Genomic DNA, 17,828 nt, shown 5'->3' on the forward strand with positions numbered 1-17,828 from the left:
GGACTCGGAAGTTTCTACTACAGAAAACCTGGGGAGTAGAAGTCAAGCCTCAGTGAGTTTGGGGGGACACAATTCAATCCACTACGCTTTCCCCCTACTTAAAAAAAAAAAATGACTTTTTGAAAACCAGGTCAGTTGTCTTATAAAAATAAAGGTCATATTCTGGAGCAATCTGATTATTTCTTTGTGATGGCGTTTAACTTGTTCCAATAAGCTGAATATAGGTCTAACGGCTTAGACAGGTTAAATAAAACTTTTTTTCTAGCAAGAATAATTTCTGGACGATGTTAAGAGGTGAAAACATCCTGGCAAGAGGTATGGAATAGAATAGTAGATTGCCTCAGTGCTAGTGATGTTAAATTTGTTTAATTTATTATTATTTGTTAGTGATGTTAAATTTGATAACCTGGTTCAAGTTGAAAGCAAACTTCTTCAGTATAAAGGATGGTCAGTGAGCCAGCCATTTGTCTGTGGGTACTTTGGTGCTATGCAAGTATCTGCTTCCCAAGACCCTCTTTCCAGCTTCAATTATCCAAACCTAAGTCGAGACTTTATTGTTCATTCTACATTTATTAGATGGCACTTTTTTCTTTTTTTCTTTTTTGGCTGGCCAGTACCGGGATCTGAACCCATGAACTTGGTGTTACAAGGCTGTGCTCTAAACAACTGAGCTAACCAGCCAGCCCCCTGGGTGTCATTTTTCTATAAGCAATTTTTCTCTTCTCATCTGGGGATAAATCGCAGTTCCTCCTAAAACAGGGCATACTTCATCATTTTCCCTTTCAAAGTTGAATTTTTTATGTTTTTTAAATCTTTCTTTTCTTTTCCTTTTTTCAATGCTGGGTTTTAAACTAAGAATTAGCCATATGAGTCATCTCAAATCATGACAAATAAGTGTTTTGCCCCCTTCGTTTCCAGTATCATTAATGATTCGTGGATTTTTTTTTCAATGTTTTATAAAAAGTTATTACTATCCTTTCTTCTTGATGCTCAAATTGTCCGAAATTTGGGCAGTGGGAACTCCTTCAAGTTGGCTATGTAATTGCAGACAAGAGACTTAAGTCTATGACTTGACAGAATCCATCTTTCTGGGCCACAGGTCAGATCCAGCCTCCTGTCTGTTCTGGTAAATAGAGTTTCCTTAGAACACAGCCATGCCCAGTTTATTCACATATTTTCTCTGGCTGCTTTTTACACTATAAAGGCAACAGAAACCACATGGACCAAAAATCCTAAAACATTTTATATGGGGCCTTTTATAGTAAAAGCTTGCCAACGCCTATTCTAGGGGCAATTGATAACATGATATTCTGTGCAAAGGGCTGTTTGCCAGATTACTCTTGTTATTTAATGATTTAAACTATTTTAAATTTATTTTTCTAATTGTTGCTTATATAGAGAAATACATTTGATTTTTGTATAGATTTTGTAGCCAGGGAATTTCTTACCTGATTTATTCATTCTAATAATTTATCTGTTAATTTTTTTGGATATTATATGATTATGTTATATACATATAATTTTATTTTTTCCCTTCTAATCCTTATACCTTTTACTTTTTATTTATTGCCCTAGCTAGAACCACCAGTACACGTGAAATAGAAGTGCTGAAAACCAGTATCCCGTCTCTTTCATAATATCAGGTAGAAAATTTTAATTACTTTATGTACAAAACTTTCATGGAAATACCTTCGTATATTAAAAGGATACTTAATTCTTGGAAATATTTTCTCTTTAAATAATTTTCTGGGGCTGGCCAATTGGCTCCGTTAGTTAGAGCATTCTGTTGCTAACACCAAGGTTAAGAGTTCGGACCCCAATACGTGCCAGATGCCAAAACAGAAACAAAAACCAACTTTTTGGAGTATAAAATTATGTGTTTTATTATAATATAATCTTTTTTACTTAATATATTCTAAGCATTGTCATTAAGTATTATGTTGCTTTTCTTCTACAAGATTTTAATACCTACGTGGTATTCCGTCACAGGCTTAGTTAGACATTAATCCATTTCATCAGTCTCCTATTGGAATTTTCTATTCTCTCTAAGTCTGTGACAAATTAACCACATCCCTATTCTCTCTCTCTCTCTCTCTGCTTTTCCTGTGTCTGGTTAGTACGGGGATTCCAACCCATGCCTTCGCTGGTGTTCTAAGACTGTGCTCTAACCAATTGAGCTAACTGGCCAGCCCTCCTGTTCTTTCACAATGACCACTTCTATTTATAGATACTTAGTATGTAGGAACGATTCTAGGTGTCATCTGGACAACAAAGCTAAGTGAGCCCTCAAGAAGTGTACAGTTTGGTTAGAAAATGTTGATACACAGGGAATAGGAAGGGCAAGGGCAGAGGAAGGGCGGGATTGGCACCTTTTGGAACAGAGAGGAGCTGGGAGGAGTGTAATGTGACCTGTCCTGACAGGGACAGGTCACCCGGGTTTGAAGACCAGGGTAAGGATTTGGGAGTTTATCCCAAGAGCAATTGAGAAGTGGGGGGATGGCAAGACACAACTGGCATTTTAAAAAATGCCTCTTCTTGGCTCCTTTTTAATCTTCAGCTTTCTGTGACCCCTTAATTGATCTATCATACAATGTCACCAGTTAGTCTTTGGCCACCCTACCCTCTCACCTCAAAATTAATCTGCACATAATGACACAGCCCAGGAAGACATACTTCTCACATTAAATCATGAAAGAACGTGTGGAAACTTACTGGAAGTTTCTCAGGAAGGAAGAGGAGAGGCTCACACTATATGTGGCAGCCAAAACTGAATCTTTGAATGTTCTCCCCTAACCCCTGCCCAAAAGCTCCACTACATACATCAGTGGCCTCAAATCACTTTTTTCTCCCCCAAAACTGAAAATGTCCACCATTACTCCTTACGCTGCCCCTCTTATCCCCAGCCTCAATTCTTGCCTTCTGTATCCCTACAGCCCTTTATGTAGGAGGGATCTTGTCCTCTTGTCAATTTTCCCTGTTTTCAATGTTTGTCTGGGTGGGGGAGAAGGGGAGAGGAAGGTCCACAGAAGGGCAGACAAAGATGTGCTGGGAAGGATAGCGGTGATTCTTGGTTTGCTCTGGGGAATGGTTTATTTTGATTTTCAGTTAATATCTGGTGTGGCTATTCATCTTTTGAATTATAAACATGTCGTACTCAGATTACCATCTGATAGTCTTTTTACAATAAAGAAAGTTATTTTTTGGTTTGCTTTTGGCAGCTGGCTGATGTGAGGATCCAAACCCTTGACCTTGGTGTTACAGGTGGGCTTTAACCACCAAGCTAACTGGCCAATGAGAAAGTTATGTTGGATGGTACTTTAAGGACACCCAAGTGAGGCTCCTCTTAAGGTTGAGCAGCATGAGTCTGAGTGCCTTGGCCCACCGCTCCTCTGTGTTCAAAAGGGTGGTGATGGAGCAGCATTCCCTGCTGCCCCCAGCGTCCTCCAGCAGCCCTTTGCCCACGTGGCTCTTGTAGGGCAGGCAGAGGCCCTGCTCACCCTTCCCAGCCTCCTCCTTGAACTGCTGCATGCAGTCCAGGAAGGCCTGCATGGCATGGTCAAATCTGTTACTCAAGGATTCACCCCAACCGCATAACAGAACAGGGGCAGCTCAGTGGAGCCATCTGTTAAGGACTTCATATAGGAGTGGTTTCTACAGGGGACCAGCCTGTACCTCTGAAACGGGAGCCCAATCTCATTAGAAAGGGCAAGCAGCAGCAATGTCGTCTGTCCCCAGGCAGAATTAATCTCATTCCAGTGCATGGGAACAGTGGGGAGAGAACCAAGTCTAAAGTTACTGATGACGCCCAAGGTGCCCTCCTCCCAGATCTTAAACGTGGCATTGAAGATGTTGGTTTACTTCAGCCACTGCAGCTGCCCATGGGCATGGCACAGCTCATTCTCCACACTCCACAGCTCATCCTACAGTCCCAGCTGTTGCCACTCCAGTGCCCTGCAGTCCCTCTGGACCCACCGCTCCCACTGCTGCAGCTCTGCAGTCTCGGCCTGGGCTGCCTGCAGCTCCACAGCCACCCTTGCAAGGTTCACATCCACGTCCTCCAGCTCCTGGGCCAGCCTTACCTCCTCCCATTCCAGGTCCTCCAGCTCTGTCTGCAGCTCCTCCTGCCCCACCTGCTCGCTGGTGTCCAGGCAGTGCCTGTTGTCCTGGCTCTCAAGCTGTTTCAGACTTCGGGTTATCCGATGGAATAATGCCCCTTTCTCTGATCATGAAGAATTTTCCAATCTGGGGTTTGTCTTTTAAGCTTTGGACTTTATTCTTCGTTTGTTTTGAGCAGGAAAACTCAGTCTTTTCCTCTGTGGCATCTGGCTCTCCAGTCATTCAAAAGTAGTTCCTATTTTAAGATTATGGCAATAATAACTATCGGGGCTTTGTGTCTCTTCATATAGTCTTTGAGTTTTCTGTAAATTTCCTCTTACTAGAAACATAAAATAAAAATTAATCATTTCCTTTTCATATTATGTGGCCAGATACAAAAGGCCACATAACTGTACTGATAGGAACAATCCACGATAGGTAAATTCACACACACAGAAAATGGAGTGGTTGTCAGGGACTAGGAGAGGCGGGATGGGGAGTGACAGCTTAATGGCTACAGAGTTCAAGAAGCTGTTCTCTCACTAGACAGAGGTGAGGGCTGCAGCACATGAGAAATGTACTTCATGCCACTGAATTGTAATTTTGAAAATATTAAAACACTTTATTTTATACAAGGGATATAAGTCAAGAAAAAATGATAAAATTTGGGAGATTCAGGACAAAGAAAAAATGAGGACAAGCACAGTGGCAGGGAAGGGGAAGGACAGCTCTGGAGTGGGGACCGGTGAGGGTGTTTGTGGGAGCTCTGGAGCCAGGGCTCCCCTGGGTGCTGGTGTTTCTTCTACTTCTTTTGATGTTTCAGGGGTGGTTAGGTGAGCTTGCTCTGGCTCAGTCTAGCTCTTGCTCTTCCTCTGGCTCTGGCTCGGGATCTTGCTCGTGCTCTTGCTCTTGCTCTGGATCTTGATCCTGCTCTTTCTTTTGCTCTGGCTTAGGCTCTGGATCTTGCTTTCGCTCTGGCTCTGGCAGTGGAGGTGGAGCTGGAGCTGAAGATGGCCTTAGCTCTTGGGACAGTTGTTCTGCCTGGCCAGAAGCTAGAACTGGAGTGACAACAATTGAAAATATCAACATGAGTTTCTATGTCTCTTCCAATGACAGTCTTTCTGAGAAGCCCAAGTCCAGAGACCCAGCCTGAGGAAGTCTCCCCTCACTGCAGAAGACTGCATGATTGTTCTGAGTACTCAGTGCCCCTGTCCCCAGCCTGCTTCTGGAAACTCTGCTCTGTGTGGCCCAGCCCAGCCCCCTCCCCAAACCGTCACAGACACCCACCCTCTTCCTCCTCACCCTCAGTCTCTGCCTCACTGGGCTGCAGGTGCTCCAGCTTCTCCAGCTGCGCCAGAAGAAGATCAGCCTTACGCTCCGCCTCTGAACCCGGCATATTGACACGGACATGGGCCAGCAGAGACTTCAAACAATGAAATTCAGGAGGCTCGTGGAAATCAATGGAATAGAATTCCAGCCAGATCTCTAGGATGGAGGACATGACACTGGGGGAGAAAGGTGGGCAGCAGCATCAGAGGCCTGGCCTATCCCTCTATGCTGCCCTCACAGGGCTCTCCTGAGTGAGCTGCAGACTTGTACCCTGTGCCCCTGCCTGACCATACACCAGCCCCTCCAATGTCCACCCCCAGTATGGCAGCCCCGGCAGAGATGGTCCTGGAAACCAAGGAGGGGCTGGCAAAAGCCTCTGTGGGGAGAGCCTTCCATCACTGGTGTGACCACCTTTCTGTTTTTCAGTTAAACCTGACATCCACCTCTGTCTGGGTCCCTGCCCCATCCCTATTGGAATGACCTGTCCATCAGGGCAGGAGGGTGCTGTCTACTCTGGGCATTACTCGCTGGCACACAGGAGGTGTCCAGGAATATCTGATGAATGAGGAAACAGAGGGAGGCTCTGCTCCCCTGGCCTTCCCAGGGCCCTTGGAAAACCCCAAACTTGAGGTGACACGTGGATGTGCTGCCCAACTGTCCCCATCGAAAGCTGCATCTCCTCTTCCCACTGACACTGATCTCTTGACCCTGACCACACTCTGCACCACCAGCAACAGCTGAGCATCCGCATGGGTGAGCAGCCCCGAGTGTGAGCGGGATGCTCTGCACACCTGCTCTGGCTCAGCACGGGCTCTGGGGGTGTGGGCAGGGCTGGATGGGAGGGGTGGGGGCAGGTTCTCTCTGGGCTCACTCTGCTCTCCAGCCTCTCGCACAACCTACAGTGCCTGTGGCCCCATCCCCAGCTCATCTTGACTCCATTTCCTGCAAGAAAGCCTGTGCCCTGGGCCCTGTAGCAGGAATCATAAGATGTGTGGCAGCCAGAGTTCTGCCAGCCCCCTATCCACAGGCCCCCACCAACCACAAACAGTTCTGTGGAGATGGGAACCCCTCCATCTGCACCCAAACCCCACTCACCATTTTATCTGCTCCAGGGGTCCGCCATCCCCATGAAAATTGGAAACAATGCTTCTGTACCTAGAGGAGACCAGGATGGTGTCACATCTACCATATGGTGGCACTACCTGCTTCTCCTGTATATTGTGGTTGTCTGACCTCTGACTAGAATGGAAGCCCAGGAGGGCAGGGAATGTAGTCTCCTCAGTTCATTGGAATATGGTCAGTGCCCAGAAAGTCACTGCACATAGTGTGACTTCAGATATGTTTGTTGAAGGAATGAACGCCAACCAACTCCTCCCAAGATATCTGGATGCACCTGAAGCCCCTCTGCCAGCCTCCAGTCTCCCTGCTTTGAATACACCCAGAAGCCTACAGATAGAATCTCAAATGTGAAAAGAGTGAAGCCCAAGTCAACGAGGTCAGTGAGGGTGTGACAGAGACTTCCTCGTGGGTGGGGGCAGGAATCCTGAATGAGGACGACCGTGGCCCCTCCAGCAGAACTTTCCACAGGGCTGGACTCAGGAGCAGCACTTTCCATGGGGGACCCACTGGAGCTTGTTCCTGTTACCACCCACTGAACACAGGTGGAAACTGAGGCTCAGGGGTGTGGTGACAGTCCCAAGACTCACAGATGGGAGGCAGCCGAGTGACACTGTGTGGTCGAGGGTCAGAGTGCTCACCTGAGGAAAAGCAGTTGCAGCGCCTGCTGTGGAGTTGCAAAGTTCCTGTAGTTCAAAAGAAATGTGTGGATGTACGAGTTGTTGCCACGCATGACAGCGGGCACCAGGTGCTCCACCCACTTCTGCCGGGTGCCTGCCGGAACATGCCACAACATGTGGGTGGCATCCAGGCTCAGGAAATACTTGTCTTCACTAAAGGACAGGACAGGGGAGAGATGCACAGTGACAGCACCGTGAACCCCCAGGAGGGATGGGGCTGGAGGCCAGTCTTAACCCCAGGGAGGACATGAGAAGACAGCCTGAGGGCCCAGGGTTCATGTACAGGGTGGTGGTTGCCACCCCCGCAGTCCCCTTTCACCCTCCAGCCCTGACCTGAGGTGTGAACGCACCAGGACCAGCAGGTTGATAAAGCCCCCACCCTCTGCCCCTGCCCTGGGAGGGTGTCCCATGTCCCCATGTCCCCCCTCACACAGGAGGAGGGTGTGCGGTCACCCAGGGAGGCTCACAGTGCTGGCCTGGCCTGGCCCGCCCTGCCCTGGGACACCTGACGTTACCTTTGGGGACCTCCTGCCAAATGGCCACAGGAGTCCGGGGCGAGGGCTGACCCAGCGCCGGAAGCATCGGACAAACCTCTCAGCCCAGGGCTGCCTGGGGCTACTGCCCCGGGACCTCGGGATACAGCACAACATCTCACTCTGCCTGTGGCCAAGTGAGCTGGGGAAGGGGCTGTGTATAGAATGTGGGTGCCAGGTTACCGAGTTCCGAGTTCAGTTGGGGTCTGTCGTCAAGGAAGTGAGGTCACTTCCTGGTACCTCATTTCCTGAACCCCTCCTCTGTGTACAAGACTGCAAGTGCCCCTCTGGGTACCTGACTGCTGACCCTCCTTCCCCATGAGCTCTCTCTATTGCCCACACTTCCACCAACACTGCCTGACCACACCCCTGTGCAAGGCCTGGGTGCAGCCAGCTTCACAGCTCAGAGGAGATACACGTAGGTTCATCCCCAGCTCCTGCTTCTTATCACTTTATGTGACCCTGGACAAGCCATTGTCACTCTCATGACCTCCCCAGTCTCCCCTTTTGCACAGTGGGGATCTTTCTAGCATCTTCTTCCTAGGGATGGCATCAGGCATGTGTGAGCAAACGTCTCTGATACCTATGACCGGTGTCACATGTAGCTAATAAACAAAACGAGACAAAATTCATGATGGTGTGTAAGGTAGCATGGAATACGACTAATGACAGGCCTGTTTCCTGTCATATAATCTTGAAAATGTTGCTTTTGCTCTTGGCCTGTTTTCCCTGTCTGCACCATGATTATTATTACCCCATTTTACACATAAGCAAAGACGTACAGAGTCTGAGTGAAAACTGCCGGCTGCAGAGTGGCAGTCTTGTCAGTAACCAGTGACATCAGCTTGCATGATTTTTCTCTCTGGACTTTCTTCTTTCCAGATCCTGTTTGGGTGCATTAATCTGGTACAGGTGACTAATCATACCCATTTGCATTAGGATCTTTCGAAGTTGCACAATCAGGTTTTACAAATGAGGAAACTGACAGATTTAACTAACTTCCTGGGCTCCGGGGGGCAGGCCCATCATTTGAACCTAGATCTGTGCGATTGAGAGAGAGATGAGGGAGAGGGGTTTGGGGGACACTCAGCTCCTGGCTGAGGCTTGCCAAATATTATTACCACACCCAAGTCTGGCTGCCTCCCCGTAAATAAAAATAAACCACCCCAAAAGTCAAATGTTGGTGAACATGGAAGTAAGACTTTATTCAGGAATATCAGTGACCTGAGGAGACATGTTGGGCTGACCCATCTCTCTAGAAATCCTGAAGGAGAGTGGCCAGGCTAAAGCCATCTCAGAGACTCAGGTTTACTGAGGTGTTTCTAAAGAGGGGGCTGAGAGAAAGGAATGTGGGTGAAGGAAAAGCAGGAGGGAGGGGACGTGAGCTACAGGAGGCCCGTGCAGGGAGCCAAGTGCACTTTCTCACCAAGTCTGCATCTGGCTTCTGCTCCTGCCCTTGCTGTTACCTCAGGTCCTGCTGGAGGGGTGGAATCCACATAGCTTTACTGATGTCTCCCTTGATTTCTCAGGGTCTGGATAGTATGTGCCTCCCAGCAAGTTTGCAGCTTCAGGCTGGCTGGAAACAACTTTACATTTATGTAAATGTCACCCCATAACCAAGGCTCAAAATATCAAATAACCATGGGAAAAGAGGGACCTCAGAAATGCATGCGAAGAATAAAAACTGAGTCTTTTAAAAATCTTTTAGAGTCTGTGAGGTTTTAGGTCCCAATATGGCTTCAGTCCTCATCACTCCAACATGATTACAATGCCCTGGCTCTTTCCTGAATGTCTCAACTACCCAAGACAGTGCTGGGCCAAGGTATTTGCTCAAAACATGCTTGTTGAATTGGTTTTACCAGATCTGGAAGTAGGATGGACAGAGCTCAGCCATAATTAGGGCATTTTTCCAACAGGTGGGAGGAGAAGACAGTGGTCATAGGGGGTAGTGTTTGTGCGTGTTGTAACGGTGGGGATGATGGGGGTGACGAGAATAACAAGTGAAATGATTGTCAAGGATAGGGGTAGGTTTATTACTTTTACTTGGAGTTGCACCAAATTTTTGGTTCCTAAGGCCAATGGATCACTTCTATCCTTTAAAGGCAAGAAAGCCATAGTTTTAGGCATGGTCATAAGAATGAGCAGTTCTTGAGGTCTTTCTTGGTAAATAAGGGGTTTTGAGTCTCTGTTGTCAGGTTCACAGCCTAATGTTTTGTTTAAACTGTATTTACAGTATAGGGGCCCTAGAACTGTTTTGGGGTTGAGGGATAGGAGTAGAAGTGGGATAATATGTACGAGTGTCAGGGAGTTCTCTCGCATGAGGGATGGTTTGATGCTGTTGATGTGGTGTGTGAGAGCACCTCGTTGTGTTGTGATTAGTATATATAGGGTGCATAGGGCCATGATTAGCATGTTGAGTCCTATGAGGAGATCATGTAGGCAACAAAGCAACAGAGGATCAGTTAATCTGTCAGATGGAGAGAACAAATCTGTGGTTACTAGAAGCTGGGAAGGAGAGGAGTGGAAGGGGGAAGGAGAGGAGGGGGAGGGGAAGGAAAGGAGGGGGAGGGAGGAGATTGGGTAAGGGGCATAAAGAATAAGTATGATTTGTAACAATGAGAATGCTAAGGGAAAAAACCAACCCTAAATCACATTTCTGGGCATTTTCCCTAAAATCTTGGGCCAGTTCAACTGACATCATCCTGCAGCAGATGCAGTGAGTGTGCACGCTGCTCAGTGATCTCTACTGCTCAGAAATACACAAAATTCCTCACGGAGTCCAGCCCCCAGTAGAAGCAGATAGGAGTCTGGGTCCAAATTCAGTTTCACCTCTGTTCTATTCGGATGGACGATGGTGCCTCTAAGAATCCAAAAAAGGAAAATACCAAATTCTGGTTTTTGTAGGCCAAATTAAATTAGGTAATTGTTGTTATATGCTTAACTTTCTAACACTTTCCTTTTCTCTGTTTTTGAACTATTCTATTGCTGTAGATAGAGTATTGTGATGGTTAATTTTATGTGTCAAATTGACTGGGCCACAGTGTACCGAGGTATTTGGTCAAACATTATTCTGGGTGTTTCTGTGGCCGTGCTTTTGGGTGAGATAACTATTTTAATTGATCAGCTGAGTAAAGCAGATTTCTCTCCCTAATGGGGATGAGCTTCATCGCAGGAGTTGAAAGCCTGAAAAGAACAAAAATCTGAACACTAGATTAATTATATCACGTTACAGTTTGCTGTCGGGGCTGTAACCAACTGTTGAGTGTCACATGGAAACTAAAATTGTTCTGGGAAAATAACATGAAAATTGATTAAAATGCTCTTTTAAGAGAAAACCCTATTTGTTTAATATCTTCATAGTGGTTCTCAGGTACCTCCTAGGAGGAGTTTGGGGAAGTCGGGGGACCTATTTTAATGGCTGAAGGGCTCTAGAGACTGTCAGCAGATGGATGGTCAATGTTTTGTAGAGTGGGGGACAGTCGCTCCCTATGAAGAATGAGCCCATCCATAATGCCAGTGGATCCTCCCTTAAGAAATATTAGCAAGAAACTTTCAGCTGATCGCACTCTCGGTTAACCCAGAATTCAACTTTTTCCATATTCTCTCTGACATCCTTATCCCTTTGGCAAGTAGATATATTAAATGGAATTGAAACTGTTTTTATATGTGTGTGCATATGACTGTATATGTGTCTCTGTGTTAAAAAAATTGCTCTCTGTTCCACTATGAGGTCAGAATTTGGAATTTTCTAAGGGTACTTTTTTATTTTAAGTTTTACATTAGTTGTTCTGTTGTAATTCCATCTTCTTAAATATTTATATATGAAAATATTTTAATCGTCTGTGGTATGTCAGAAAATGTGGGCTGCCATTTTGCCAGAGACAGCTGTCACCATCATTACCAGACAACACAGCCTGAACAGCTTCTAGGAGTAAAACTGAAGATGAAATTACAGCTGCTGTATTATATGTCATCCACTAAATGTCTGTTTCCTACTTCAGTGACATGTCTCTCTTCCTTGTGAATAACACTTTTACACTTCTAAAAGAAGAAATATTGTGGGACCACCCATTCTTCTGGGACAATATCTACATGTACTGGAGGAGATAGAACATAGAGATATTCTTTTCAAATAGAATAAGCTAACCTCTCAAAGGTAGAGAAGAAGCAAAACAATAGATTGTGTGAATAGGTAAAAAAAAAACTACAGGGTAAAACTTAATTCTAAACCTATATAATAAGAATAAAATGGATATTGTAGGGGTGTTTGAAGTTACCTTCTTTTTCCTGTAGTTGCAAAATGACTTGCATTGTGGTGATACCATAATATCATATGCAGAATGTACCCTGAAACATATTCATGCCTCCACAATTTATGGGGTGAATTAGTTATACTGCAGACTCTGCTCCCTTTCAAATGCAAGTATGAGTTTAGACATACTAATGTCATGAATAATTGGCAAGCAGCTATTGTGAAGTTTACCAAATATAATGACCCATGGTGGACATAGGGTTATCGAAAGGGATATTATTTGGAGAAACTAATGGAAACAAGATATAGAGCTTTATTTAGGTTGCATCATATTCAACAAACAAAGGAGTCAGGTAAGAAAAAAAAAAGAGTTAAGCATGAGGGCAACCACTGGGAGTAATTTCTCTTTCAGAAAAAAGCAAGTCAGTGGAAGGAATTCATGTTAAAGAGGTTCAAGGTTCTTACACGGCTGTACCATTGGCCCTTCTGCCTCATACAAATGGTTGTTACATCTGTAGCCAAGTAAGAAAGGTGAATATTTCCCAGGCCAGCAGTTCTGACCACTGTGTTACAATCTCTTCACAAGTGTATTATCAAATTTTGATCCACAAATATTTTAAAAATATAATTTAGCATATATCATGTTGTAGGAATGACTATCCAAGAGAACGTTTAGCCAGATATATTGCATAACACAATACAGAGACAGGAGCAATTTACTGTAGAAATAAGAATTAAGGAAGTAGCGTCAAGTGCATAGAAATGAAAGGCCAAATATTTGTTGAGAGAGTGAGAATTCTGCCTCGCTGTCTAATGGAAGGTAGTCAGGGCAGTAAATAGCTCTACTCAGGTCTCATGACAGTGTTGAAAGGTTACCAAACTGATAGCCTGTGACGTCGGACTATTTTATAAGTTCTGTGAGACACTGTCATTCAGTAGTCAGGACTCCCCTATAATTACCACTTCCAATGTAATTATGTTGTTTAGAGTGATTTGAGTTTTTCCATCCATTACAATTCACTGCTAAAAGCGTTGGTGTCTGAAGGCACGTCTCACTGCAACCACCTAAATATTGTGAACCCTGCCTTAGGGCCTGGATGCCACCAGCAAGCTGCCCAGTGTGTGACGCCAAGAGGCAAGGGTAAGCCACAGCATGTGGGACAGGATCTCTTACTGCTAGCGAGAGGCCAAACGTGCATCAGCAGTAACTGTGAGGAAACTTCCAGAGCAGATTATAAAAACCTTTATTAACAGCCTAAGGTTTAGAAGTATAAGCCTGTTGAAATATCTTTGTATTCAAAAAAAGGAAGCTGTGGCTCTGCAATTTACTTGTTGGAAGTGAATTTTCCAATATCTTTCTGCACCGCAGTTAACTAGATGGATGGGTGGGCTAAGCTGTGTGTGTGATGTGCTAAGAGGCCACAATGGAGAACAACAGGGAGGAGCAAAGCGGAGACGATGGCTGTCACCATCGAAGGAGAAACTCCTGATCCTCCTGGTGGAAATGAAGGGAAAGCCTGAGCAGTGAGGACTACCAACAGAAGTTTTTTCCCTAAAAAATTTACTTATTTATTTTTGATTATACATATTTATGGAGTATAGAGTTGACTCTCAGTATTTGTGTGCAGTATGTGATAATCAAATCCATATTATTAGCCTGTTCATCCTCCACAAATTGTAATCACTCTTTGCATCCGTTACCCAGTTACTCCACTACTAACCCCCTCGTCCTCCCCCTTTCCCACCAATAGTAACTGTAGGTCTGTTCTCTCCTTCTAAAAGTTCGGCGTTTCACTGCAGTCTTTGTTTCTTTCTGTGTTTCTTTCTTTCTTTCATTTATTTATTTATTTTTCTTAGAACCTAGAGCTAGTCCTTTGTCATAGGCTTGTGAAGGGTTTTTTTTAGTGTCATTTCTGTCAAAACAAGAGAATCAAAGATTAATATGCCTTTCTGATTGATGTAGCCAGTGGCCTTATGACCATAGCTTAAAAACAATTTTTTAAAAAAAGCAAAACCACTAACACCTACACTCTTAGAACAACTCATAAATAAATGGAAGATTCCCTTTGTAGCACCAAAGCAGGTGCTATTGTGACTGCACTGGTATTTTAATGCCATTTTAAAACAACTTTGCTAGGGAACCTCTTTCGAGTTTCATATATTTTCACCAATGCCACACTTCTTCACTGTACACGCATTTCATGGGCAGGGTTTACCTATCCCATTGTACCAGGACCATGGCTAACTCCCTGTTGAAATGTCATTTTCTCAAAGGGGCCCACTCTGACCACTCAAAATTGTGAATCCCAACACCCCCTCCCTTCACCTGGCATTTCAATTTCGTTTTATCTTGCTCAATTTATTTATTTTTCTTATTTTTGTTTATTTATTTATTTTTAGTCATAGCACTTATCACTTTTGGAAATACTACATGGTAGCATTTATTATGTGCATCCACCCCACCCCACAACCCCACCCCAAGTTTATAAGTACCCTGAGGACAGGGATCTCTGTTTTGTTTTTATTGAATTAAAATTTTTTCTAAAGTTAAAGAAAGCAAACTATCTCAATTAACCTAGTAAAACTGAATAACTATGCTGCAGTTATAAACACAAAGCAATGAAAATGTTTTAAGTTAAGTTCTTAAGGAGTCAATCAGGAAAATATCTGAGTAAGAAAATTGTCTTGTGGATGTGAAGTAAAATGTAAGTCTTTCTGTGGGCTGTTAATTTTCTGAGGAATGCACTTGGAGAAATATACCATTAATGTCTTAACCCAAGGTCCATAATCTACTTTTTGAGAAGGTGTTTACCTTAATTTTTGAAATCACTTATCACGATAAAAAAGGGCAGGGGGGAGAATTTTCCTTGATTTCAACACATTGATTATTCAATTTATTATCAAATGCCATTGAAAATCTTATCTGCGTCTAATATATTTGATAAAACCTCTCATCTTTCCCTCAAGTAATTAGTTTAGGGAGGGTCCTAGGGAATACATGCAACATGCAACAAACCCTCTCACTACATTCGTATTAAGAAGGTTACTTACCAGAGGGGAAAATAACCTGACAACAAATGTAGCACGCATGATTCCATGAACGGCATGTCTTTTCCCCAACCCACATCTCAGAAGCCATAGTCTTCAGAGCAGGAGACTGCATTTGGGCTGCCGGTCTCCAACTCCTCAATCACTTTGGCCTCACACCATATACAGGTAGCCCAGCAGTGCCAGCACCGTCCAGCCTTGCCAAAATTCTCTCTCCTCTCATTTCCCAAAACCTTTCTGTTCCTTCCATATGTACAATCCTATCCTGCTGCTTTGTTCACTTATGTGTCTTCAACACTTCGTATTTTTCACACATGTGATCATATCTGATATGCCACATAGTGGTTCAGAGACCTGACTCTGCTAGCAGAGGCTTAGTTTTTAAATCCACTCCAGTACTTCATGTTTGATCTCGGGCATTACTTAATCTCTTTGTAGTTTGGCTTCTTCCTCTAGGGAAAAAGAGGTAATAGTAGTACTGAAGAAATTGAGTAGCTGTGAAGGAAAAGAGTAATGGTGTGCGAGAAGCACACAGGACAGTGCCACCACATAACATGCACTCAGAAATATTAGTAATTATTCTTATTATTACTATTGTTAAGTCTCACGCCCTATGTGGTAGACAATATTAATGCAAATACACGGATGCCCACACGTGCACACACACAGCTACAAAAAGGCTCTTAAAGGTTCAATGACTTGTTCAGGGTTGTACACCTTTAACTGGCAGAGCTTCAATTCACAACTCTTGGCCTCAGGTTCAGTGCCTCACTGGACAAACCTGGACATAGAACTCAAAGGAAAATGTCTGGACCTCCTGTAGAATTCAATCTGACACAGCCATCCGAGGGTGTAACTCTACTATAATGGGCAACGTTGGTGCTCTTAGCTAAGGTGGATACCAAGCATGAGGGTCTCTTTCTCAAGACAGTCAAGTTAGTTTCAAGTTTTTTTATGTGCCATCTCATCCTGAAAATTGAAAAGGGAAGCACTCAATACACCTTTAACTGAACCGGTTATGCATATGTGTGTTGCTTGTTCTGGCTATATATGTGCAATAAGCCACCTTAAAATTAAGTGGATTGAAACCATGACGATGATTGATTTTGCTCATAAATCTGAAATTAGGCAGGGCTCAGTAGGGGAGGCTCATCTTTGCTCCAAGTCACTTCAGTTGGGGCACCTCAAAAGTGGAAGACACACTTTCAAAAATGGATTATTGACTTGCCTGTCAGTTAGAGGTCTGTGCTGAGCTCAGCTGGGGCTATGCCCTGGGAGTCCTCTGCTCCTCTCCTGGGGGCGAGGTGAGGCTCTCCATGTTTCCTGGACTGCCTCACAGCATGGTGGGTGGTTCTAAAGGTAAACATCCTGCAAGAGAGAGACGGGCAACAGTTCTATCACTTTCATGACCTAGCTGCAGAATCTTATAGAGGCACTTCTGCCCTCCTCTTTCGTCAAGGCAATCACAAAGTCCACACCTTTCCAAGAAGGAGGAGCACAAATACTTTCTGTTGGTGGGGAGTGGCAAGATTCTGGAAGAGCACGTGGAGTGGGAAGTAGAAGAGATGGGAAATGTGTATATGCATGCACACATATATGAATATGTAAATGTATACATTTCATATCAACTGTGTGCTTCTGTATTTATGTGTACATATTTTATATTCAAATATATACTTCATAGTCATGTGTACATATATATGTATACTCATGTGTACATATATACACTCATACATATATATACACACACATATGTATGAACTGTTTGAGCTATGTAAAGTAACAACCCCACCCTGGCACTGCCTATCTCTCTTCATTTTTTTCCCTCAGCAATTAAAACGACAAGGCATATTATATATTTATTTGTTTATTATGTCTACCCTCTACTAGAACGAAGCTCCACAGAGGCAGGAACTTTATCATATTTTATTTACTGCTATATCCTTATTACCCAGAACATTTCCTGGCATATGGTAGATGTTCAATCTATTTGTTGAATGAATGAATACATGCATAAATGGATACAACCTCCAACATACAGGACCAAAAATTCACCAGCGCTGAAGACGCTGGTTAAATGAGAAGTTCGTGGTGCTCTGTTCCATATGTAACAAACTTGGCATATGATGGAGAAAGAATGCCATCAAAGCTCCTGACACCTGCATTTCCAATCCCATGAAAAATATAACTTCTATAGCCATTTTTCCTTTCATCAACCAGCCATTGCTAGAAGTCTCAGCAGAGGGAATTTTTGGATGGCAGCTATGGAATACTAAAGAAAAGCAGTGCCAGATGCAAGGATTCTATTTGCCTTCCACAAGTTGGAACGTGCGAAGCCTCATAATGTCATTGTTAATAAGGTGTCTGCTTTGCCTTGAGGTTTTTTTCAGTAGCTCATAATAGCTTTTATTTCAGAAAGTATGGGCGTTGCTACTCACAATATATTTTGGCACATTAAGGGTCAAATAAAAATGATAAGAAAAGACCATGTTTGGATTTAGAAAAATCAAAAAGCCCTCAAAGCATAAGAAGATATAAAAGGTTATTATGTGCCTTTTGTTAGATATAAGGTACATTATAATGAATCCCTTACCAATACCTCCACAGCTTTAGTTGTAAACACATAATATTGAATGTTCACTGTAATATCCAATCAGATCCTTGACACGATTATGTTATCCCTTCCATAGACATCTTGATTCTGATGAAACACTACTTAATAGTGATAGTGGGAAGAAACAATTAGAAAATTCATGAATTACACAATGTTTCTGT

At 43.8% G+C, this 17,828-nt stretch overlaps 1 pseudogene; it reads right to left on the reverse strand.

The window, feature by feature from the left end:
• Positions 1-3,300: 3,300 nt before the first annotated feature.
• LOC134378116 (beclin-2-like) lies at positions 3,301-4,402 on the reverse strand (annotated as a pseudogene).
• Positions 4,403-17,828: the final 13,426 nt, after the last annotated feature.

The sequence above is a fragment of the Cynocephalus volans genome, chromosome 5 (assembly GCF_027409185.1).
Source record: "Cynocephalus volans isolate mCynVol1 chromosome 5, mCynVol1.pri, whole genome shotgun sequence".
NCBI classification, from domain to species: Eukaryota; Metazoa; Chordata; class Mammalia; order Dermoptera; family Cynocephalidae; genus Cynocephalus; species Cynocephalus volans.